General features: G+C 37.7%; 1 non-coding gene across 1 annotated transcript; it reads right to left on the reverse strand.

Moving 5' to 3' along the window:
• Positions 1–7,761: 7,761 nt before the first annotated feature.
• Positions 7,762–7,868, reverse strand: LOC141662811 (small nucleolar RNA R71). Its single transcript, XR_012550907.1, has one exon. It is a non-coding gene; the product is annotated as a small nucleolar RNA R71 (small nucleolar RNA).
• Positions 7,869–9,869: the final 2,001 nt, after the last annotated feature.

The following is a 9,869-nucleotide window of genomic DNA, read 5'->3' on the forward strand; positions in this document are numbered from 1 at the left end:
AAAGTGAATATACAGCTGAAGATATCTCATCTATTGCAAAGGATGCAAAGGTAAGACATTTACTGTATAGTGCCATTGATAATGTCATGTCAAATATGGTAATTAACTGCAAGACTGCAAAGGAGATATGGGATGCCTTGGAGACAAGATGTCAGGGAACTGATTCAATTAAGAAGAACAGGAGGACTATACTCACTCAAGATTATGAGCACTTTGACTCGAAACCTGATGAGTCATTAACTGGTTTATATGACAGATTTGTCAAACTCTTGAATGATCTATCACTGGTGGATAAGGAATATGATCTTGAAGATACTAATCTTAAATTCCTTTTAGCTCTTCTTGAAAGTTGGGATTTGAAGGCAACTACTATAAGAGACAACTATGCTCTTGATGAAACTACTCTTGTTGAAATTTATGGCATGCTCAAAACTCATGAACTTGAGATGGATCAAAGAAGCAAGAGGCATGGGAGAAAATCAAGAACAGTCGCTCTTAAGGCTGAGGAGGAATCCCCTAAAGTGCCTGTCTCAAAGAAAGGCAAAGGAAAGGCTCTCATCACAAAGTCTGATACTGAGTCATCAAGTCCTGATAGTGATGAGGATTCAGAAACTGAAAGTCTATCTGAGATGGACCCTGATGAAGAGATGATGAAGCTGTGTGCTCTTATGGTGAAAGGAATCACTAAGATTGCATACATGAAATTCAGAAGGGGAAAGAAATTTTCCAGGAAAGGTGCAAGTTCTGATAAGAAATGTTTCAAAAAATCTGAAGGCAAAGGAGGAAAGTCTGACAGAGGAGATTACTCAAATGTTAAATGCTACAATTGTGGTGAGAAAGGCCATATATCTCCTGACTGCAAGAAAGGAAAAGGTGACAAAGGCAAGGCACTTGTCACAAAGAAGAAAAGCTGGACAGACACTTCAGATTCTGAAAGTGAGGTGAACTATGCTTTGATGGCAAATGCTGATAGCAGTTCTGAAGTTGTTGAGTTAAAGGTACCTCAAACAACTTATGCTTTTCATACTGATGATATTACTGAGTTGAGAAGATATCTTAAAACCATGTTCATTAGTTATAGAGATCAAACTTTAACATGTGAAAGATTAACTTCTGAAAATTTGGCTTTTAAGAAAAGGAATGACTATGTAGAAAAGGAGTTAGTTATGTTCCATCAAACTCAGAAAGAAAGAGATGATGCTTTTTATATTAAAGATGAAGTGTTAAAATTGAATCAATCTCTAAAAACTGAGTTAGAAAAGGAAAGAGAGATTATCAGGACTTTGACTAACTCTGGAAGAACAACTCAAAATTTGTTAAGTAGTGGAAACTGGAAAGAGGGCTTAGGTTATGGAGATGATAAGAATAATAAAGGAACTTTAGAAATTGAGCCTATAGTTGTTAAACAAAAGCCAAAGGTAAATCCTGTTAAATTTGTAGCTGTAAAGTCTGATATTGATAAATCAAAAGTTAAAGAGAAATTAATTTCTGACAAACCAAAACAAGATAAGCCAACTGAAGTTAACATAGGCTTAATGACAAAGAAGCAGCTTAAGCATAAGCTGAAAGATGTTAAGAATGTAAACAAGGTAAAGCCACCTAGGAAAAATAGGAATGGAAAGGAAGGTGTGAATAAAAACAATGATTATAAGCTTATTCCTAATGCTCCTAGAAAAAAATGTTATAACTGTGGAAATTCTAACCATATGGCTTCTTTTTGCAGGAAGAATAAAAACATAAACTCCTTACCTTCAAAATCAGGAGTTAAGAGTCAGTCTGTTAGATATAGGCCACAAAATCCTTGTTTTCATTGTGGTAGTTTATGGCAGTCCATTTATACTTGTAAGGAATATCATAGTTTGTACTATGATTATTATCAAATAAAACCTTCTTTAAAGAAAGTTAGCATTATTCCTTCTAGTGTAAGTTCTGATGCAAAGTCTGATACTGTAAATTCTGATAAGAAAAATATTAAAATAAACTCTGATGTTAAATCCACTGCAAATGTTAACAAACTTAATAAGGCCAAAGGATCCAAGCAAGTCTAGGTCCTTAAAACTAATCATTAGTGGTCTTTGTGATTGAAGGGCAACAGGAAAAACATCCTAGTTCTAGACAGTGGATGTTCAGGACATATGACTGGAAACAAAGCCCTGTTATCAGACTTTATGGAGAAAGCTGGCCCAGGTGTTTCTTATGGAGATGGCAACATGGGAAAAACTCTGGGATATGGCAATATCAATCTTGGGAATGTCATCATTGAAAAAGTAGCTCTAGTCTCAGGACTTAAACACAATCTGCTAAGTGTTAGTCAAATACGTGACAGAGGTTATTATGTGGATTTCTTTGAAGAACACTATGAAGTTGTAAGCAAATCTACAGGCAAAGTTGTTCTGAAAGGATACAGGCATGGTAACATTTATGAAGCCAAGCTTTCAACAAGTTTTGATGGTTCTACAATCTGTCTGTTAAGTAGAGCATCAATTGAAGAAAGCTGGGATTGGCACAAGAAACTCTCTCATTTAAATTTCAGCAATATAAATGAACTAGTCAAGAAAGATCTTGTGAGAGGACTGCCAAAATCAGTATTTGCTCCTGATGGCCTTTGTGATTCATGTCAAAAGGCAAAACAAAGAAAATCTTCATTCAAGAGCAAAACTGAATCTTCAATTCTTGAGCCTTATCACCTACTACATGTTGATCTATTTGGTCCAGTGAATGTCATGTCTATTGCAAAGAAGAAATATGCTATGGTCATAGTAGATGAGTTTACCAGATACACATGGGTGTATTTCTTGCACACAAAAGGTGAAACTTCATCTATTTTGATTGATCATGTCAAACAACTGGATAAATTGGTTAAAGACTCTGTGAAAATCATAAGAAGTGATAATGGCACTGAGTTCAAGAATTTGATTATGGAAGAGTTATGCAAAGACCATGAAATCAAGCAGGAATTTTCTGCTCCTGGAACTCCACAGCAAAATGGAGTTGTTGAAAGAAAGAATAGAACTCTTATTGAAGCTACACGAACTATGCTTGATGAAGCAAAGTTACCAACAAATTTTTGGGCTGAAGTTGTGCAGACTGCTTGTTTTACTCAGAATGCAACACTTATCAACAAGCATGGAAAGACACCATATGAGATGGTGAAGAAAAAGAAGCCAAATCTGAAGTATTTTCATGTATTTGGATGCAAGTGTTTTGTTCTTCAGACTCATCCTGAACAGTTATCCAAATTTGATCTAAAAGCTGATGAAAGAATTTTTGTTGGATATCTACTTTCCACAAAAGCCTTCAGAGTCTACAATTTAAGAACAAGGGTTGTCATGGAATCTATCAATGTCTCTTTTGATGATAAGAAGATTACAGGACTTGAAGATTTCAATGATCATGATCAGCTGAGATTTGAGAATGAAGTTTTAAATTCTGATTATGTAAATCTTGACAGTCTAAATCCTGACAGTCTAAATCCTGATACTGCAAACTCTGATGGGTTAAATTCTGATGTTATTGAAACTGTGGTGACTATGCCATAGGAAAATGCACTTGTGCAGGGGGCATATTGAAGATCCAACCACATCTCAAAAAGCATCAGAACCAAGAACAGGCTCTTCAAGTTCTGATTCATCAAGTTTTGATGGAGCAAGTTCTGATAATTCTGGAAACTCAAATTCTGATTCATCAAGTTCTGATGGGCCAAATTCTGATAATTCTAGAAACTCAAATTCTGAAGGATCCAAATCAGAGAGCATAATTTTAGGGGGAGCATCAGAATATGTTGATGGAGACAGCATGGATCATGGGGGAGCATCCAGTTCTAGAGATAATCTTCCATCTGCAAGGAAGTGGACTAAAGCACATACACCTAACTTGATTATTGGAGATCCTGAAGCAGGTATAAGAACTGGAATAACAACATCAAATGAATGTCTCTATCACTCTTTTCTTTCTCAGGCTGAACCAAAGAAAGTGGAAGAAGCTCTTCAAGATGATGATTGGGTGCAAGCAATGCAGGAAGAGTTAAATGAATTTGAAAGAAATAATGTCTGGACCCTAGTGCCAAGACCAAAGAACAGATCAGTTGTTGGTACAAAGTGGGTGTTCAGAAACAAAACTGATAGTGATGGCATAATTACAAGGAATAAAGCAAGGCTGGTTGTAAAAGGATACTCTCAACATGAGAGAATTTATTATGATGAAACATTTGTACCAGTTGCTAGATTGGAAGCCATAAGGATATTTTTGGCTAATGCTGCTCACAAAAAGTTTACAGTCTTTCAAATGGATGTAAAAAGTGCTTTTCTTAATGGAGAATTGGAAGAAGAAGTATATGTTGAACAACCTCCAGGTTTTGTATATTCAAAATTTCCTCACCATGTCTACATACTTGATAAAACACTTTATGGCCTTAAGCAAGCTCCAAGAGCATGGTATGAGACATTAGCTCAGTTTCTTCTGGAAAGTGGATTTAACAGAGGGACAATTGACGGAACATTATTCTATCTCAACCATGGAAATGACTTACTTTTGGTGCAAATATATGTTGATGATATCATTTTTGGTTCTACAAATGACAGACTGTGTAAAAGGTTTGCCAAGCTAATGCAGTCAAGATATCAAATGAGTATGATGGGAGAACTTAGCTATTTTCTGGGCCTTCAAGTCAAGCAGAATGAAGAAGGGACTTTTATTTGTCAATCTAAGTACATCAGAAATTTGTTGAAGAAATTTGGAATGCAAGACTGTTCAAGTGCATCCACACTTATGGCCACTGCAACAAAATTGGATAAGGATACTGGTATATCAGTACATATTACTAATTACAGAGGTATGATTGGCTCACTACTCTATGTAACTGCAAGTAGACCTGATATCATGTATGCTACCTGTCTTTGTGCAAGATTTCAAGCAGATCCAAGAGAACCTCACTTAACAGCTGTGAAAAGAATTTTTAAGTACCTTAAGAATACAGCTGATCTAGGATTATGGTATCCTAGAGAATCAGACTTTAAACTAATAGGTTACTCAGATGCAGATTTTGCAGGATGCAAAATTGACAGGAAAAGCACAAGTGGAAGCTGCCAATTTCTTGGAGGCAGATTGGTTTCTTGGTTTAGCAAGAAACAAAAGTAATTTCCACATCAACTGCAGAAGCAGAATACATTATTGCAGGAAGCTGTTGTGCACAGATTCTGTGGATGAAGAATCAGTTACTGGATTATGGGTTAACATATTCTAAAATCCCTATTTACTGTGATAATCAAAGTGCTATTGCTATGACAGGTAATCCAGTTCAACACTCAATGACAAAGCACATCAGCATTAGGTACCACTTCATAAGGGAACATGTGATGGAGGGTACAGTGGAATTGCACTTTGTTTCAACAGATCAACAACTAGCAGATATCTTCACAAAACCACTGTATGAAGCTACTTTTACAAGATTGGTAAATGAACTTGGAATGGTTTCAGGTTCTTTCTCTAAATTTGCTTAGTTTATGTTTTGATACATCAGACTTTATGATCAGAATTTACAGATATTACTATCTTTGTGTATTTTGTGCTTAAATTGAAATTTTCTAAGTGTTGATTGTTGTCTGATGTGAATTTCTAAACTCTGATAGTGATATGAATGTTTCTGTGACTATTCAATCCAATGAGGATAATGATAAGTGGCATTTTATACCACTTAGAACGTCTTATAATGGCTTGAATTGGTGTCTTGAAATCAAGTATTTTGTGTATTTGATGCGTTTTTCTAGTGTTTGTGCATTTCAGGGTGTTACTTACATTTGTAGAGAGATTTCGTCAAGAATAAGCCTTGGCATGTGTTTGGCATTGCAAGTGGGAAGATAGGAGCAGAATGCAGCAAAGAACGGGAGCAAAAACAGAGTTTTTTCCAAAAGGGGTCTGAGCGCCCGCTCAGCTTTGCTGAGCGACCGCTTAGCAAGCTGAGCGCCCGCTCAGGATTGCTGAGCGGCCGCTCAGGGACGTAAATTAAAAATATTATTTTTAGACTCCTGATTCTGTTAAGCTTCCAACTTCTGAGATAGTTGGGTTTTATGGGACTCCTATATAAGTAGTTTTCAGAGACGTTTCACGTGGGGTTGAATCGTAGTATCAATCGAAGAGTGAGATAAGGAAGAAGACCGTTTTAGCACATCGCAACGAAGAAGAAGCATATTTTCTTGTGATTCTTTATTTCGTTGTAACGTTGGATGCTAGTTTTCTTTACTTTGAACCTATTTACTCTTGTGACGTACTCTGGTTTAATATAAGTAGTTTATTTAATTATTCTCGTGTGTTATAATCATGTTTTTATATGAACCCATGGTGACGATGAGTTCTATTATGGGCTAATCGTAATCATAGGGTCATAACGGATTTAATATGGAATTCTTTAGTTAGTTGTTTAATACCTTGGTGTGTGATGATTGTATGATATCTAGTATTGGTTGTACTTATTCGTCTTATGTGTGTCACGAACATATAAGATAAGGTGTTAATCTCTTGTGAAGCGACGGTGGATCTTGAGGTTTAGAACTTGCCATGCTAGCATAGGTTCATGTATGTGTACGCATGATTAGTGGGTAACTCTAACCGTTTTACTTGCCCTGTGTAATCTTAAGGAATAACTTGTGCTTAAATCGTTATGTTGTCAAATTCTGTAGACATATAGGGTCTCAACATAATTGATGCCTATTCAACTTCTATCTTAATTGTGGATATTTGGTAGAATGGTATTAGTACAACGAAAGTTGGCTTTTATCAGTTTAGTGTTGTTCGATTAATATCATCACCGTTACATGCTAAGGGTAATAACAATAACTATTGAAGGAAGTAGTAATGAAGTTGTGATCTCATGTGTGTTTTAATATTGTTAATTCAAGTGTCAATTAAGTGTTTAATTCTCGTAGTTAATTGTAGTTAATAGTTAGTTAATCAAATCTAAGTGTTATTGTCTTGACATTGAGAAGTAATTATACATTGATGAGTGAGTGTTAATTGAACATAATTAGTCGGAGTCTCTGTGGGAACGAACTAGAAAGTATTCTATATTACTTGCGAACGCGTATACTTGCGTGTATTATTAGCGCGTGTTTTCGCCCTAACAAGTTTTTGGAGCCGCTATTTGTTTAGTTTATGTACTTACCATCAGTGGTCATTAGGACTCATTGATTAAGACATGTTACTTATTGTTTCCGTTTATATTTCAGGTACTTTAGCGAGCGTTTATGCAAACACGTTCTCGCACTCGCAAGAGGACTTTAGATACGGCTGAGGAGACAGACGAAGTTCTTGGTATTCTGGAGAAGATAGATTTTGAAGATTCGGATACAGAAAGTGAGCAAAAAGAACCAGTAATCATGGGTGATCGTATAGTTCCGGCAGATCCAGCTCTTATGGACTTTTCTCGGCCTAAAATTGATGACATTCAGTCAAGCATCCTTCACCCGGCTATTTAGGCTAACACTTTTGAAATCAAGTCGGGTACTATTCAAATGGTGCAGAATTGTTTCTTTTGGAGGTGCTGCTACTGAAGATCCCAACATGCACATCAGGAATTTTGTCGAGATCTGTAGTACTTTCAAATATAATGGTGTGACTGATGAGGCTATCAAGCTGAGGCTTTTCCCATTCTCACTGAGGGATAAAGCTAAGGATTGGTTACATTCTGAACCAGCAGGGTCCATCACTACTTGGCAAGATCTTGCGCAGAAGTTTCTGGTGAAGTTCTATCCAATGGAGAAAACTGCGGCTATAAGGAGTGCTCTTACTTAGTTTGCGCAGCAACCTACAGAATCTATGTGCGAAGCTTGGGAGCGCTACAAGGAGATGTTGAGAAAGTGTCCGCATCATGGTATGCCAGATTGGATGGTGATCACTGGTTTTTATAATGGTTTGGGGGCCCAATCTCGGCCCATGCTCGATGCAGCAGCTGGAGGCGCCTTGTGGGCCAAAAGCTATACTGAGGCTTATAATCTTATTGAGACTATGGCTGCAAATGAGCATCAAAACTCAACTCAAAGGATGATGCTTGGGAAGGTATCAGGTATTTTGGAAGTTGATGCAGCTACAGCTATTGCAGCGCAGCTCCTAGCGCTGTCTATGAAGGTCGATTCTTTAGCCACCTATGGAGTCAATCAGATAGTTATGGTCTGTGAGCTTTGTGCAGGTTCTCATGCTACGGATCAGTGTTCTCTTGTTAATGAATCTGTTCAGTATGTGAACAATTATCAGCGACCGCAGCAGCCTGTGCCAGCTACTTATCATCCTAACAACAGAAATCATCCAAATTTCAGCTGGAGTAATAATCAGAATGCTATTCAGCAACCATATCAGCAAGGCGTAAGTAAATAGTTTAATCCACCTGGATTCCAGCAACCACGGCATTATGCTCAAAGGCAATCATATCCTCAACAAGGAGGTGCAACTCCACCTTCTAGTGCTGATTTCGAGGAACTCAAGCTGTTGTGCAAACGTCAGGCTGTTTCTATCAAAACCTTGGAAAATAAAATCGGTCAAATAGCCAATGCAGTGCTCAATCGTCAACCTGGCACACTTCCCAGTGATATTGAAGTGCCAGGTAGAAAGGAAGCTAAAGAGCAAGTCAAGGCTATTACCTTAAGGTCTGGAAATGTTGCTGATGCTGAAAAAGCAAAAGACGGAAAAGCTGAAGTTGGTGATGAAGAAGCTAAGCAAAAGGAGAAAGCGGCGGAACTAAAGAAGACTACTGTTGAACACACCCTGCCTGAGGGTAATACAGGGAAGAAATAGCTCTATCCTCCACCACCTTTCCCTAAGAGATTGCAACAACAAAAGCTGGATAAGCAGTTTGGTAAGTTTCTGGAGGTGTTCAAGAAACTTCACATCAATATACCTTTCGCTGAGGCTCTGGAGCAAATGCCTAGTTATGCGAAATTTATGAAGAGTATTCTTTCAAGGAAGGTGAAACTAGATGCCCTTGAGACTGTTGCTCTAACGGAAGAGTGCAGTGCTGTGTTGCAACAAAAATTACCTCCAAAGCTTAAAGATCCAGGTAGCTTCACCATTCCTTGCACCATTGGCAAGTTTTCTTTTGACAAGTGCATGTGTGATTTGGGAGCAAGCATCAATCTGATGTCGTTGTCTATCTTCAAAAAGTTGAATTTGCCTAATCCAAAGCCCACCTACATGTCTCTACAATTGGCTGATCGTTCTATTACATACCCATGAGGCATAGTGGAGGATGTGCTAGTAAAGGTGGATAAGCTCTTCTTTCCTGCAGACTTTGTTATTCTGGATTTTGAGGAAGATAAGAAGATTCTCATAATCTTGGGGAGACCATTCTTGGCTACAGGCCATACCTTGATAGATGTGCAGAAAGGTGAACTTACTATGAGGGTGCAGGATCAGGATGTGACATTCAATATATTCAAAGCGATGAAATTCCCTACAGAAGACGAGTAGTGCTTAAAGGTGGATTTGATTGATTATGTGGTTACTTCAGAACTTGATCATATGCTAATGTCTGATGCATTAGAGAAAGCCTTAGTGGGGGACTTTGACAGTGATGATGAAGGTGGCAATGAGCAACTACAATATCTAAATGCTTCTCCTTGGAGGCGAAAGCTAGATATGCCATTTGAATTTCTTGGTACTTCTGACCTCAAAAATGCTGAAGGAAAGCTCAAACCATCTATTGAGGAAGCACCTACCTTGGAGCTTAAACCATTGCCTAAACACTTGAGGTATGCTTTTTTAGGTGATGCATCTACTTTACCTGTTATTATTGCATCTGACCTTTTAGGTAGTGAGGAGGACAAGCTCTTGAGGATCTTGAGAGAATTCAAATCGGCTATCGGATGGACTATAGCAGACATCAA

This window comes from Apium graveolens, chromosome 5 (assembly GCF_009905375.1).
Source record: "Apium graveolens cultivar Ventura chromosome 5, ASM990537v1, whole genome shotgun sequence".
NCBI classification, from domain to species: Eukaryota; Viridiplantae; Streptophyta; class Magnoliopsida; order Apiales; family Apiaceae; genus Apium; species Apium graveolens.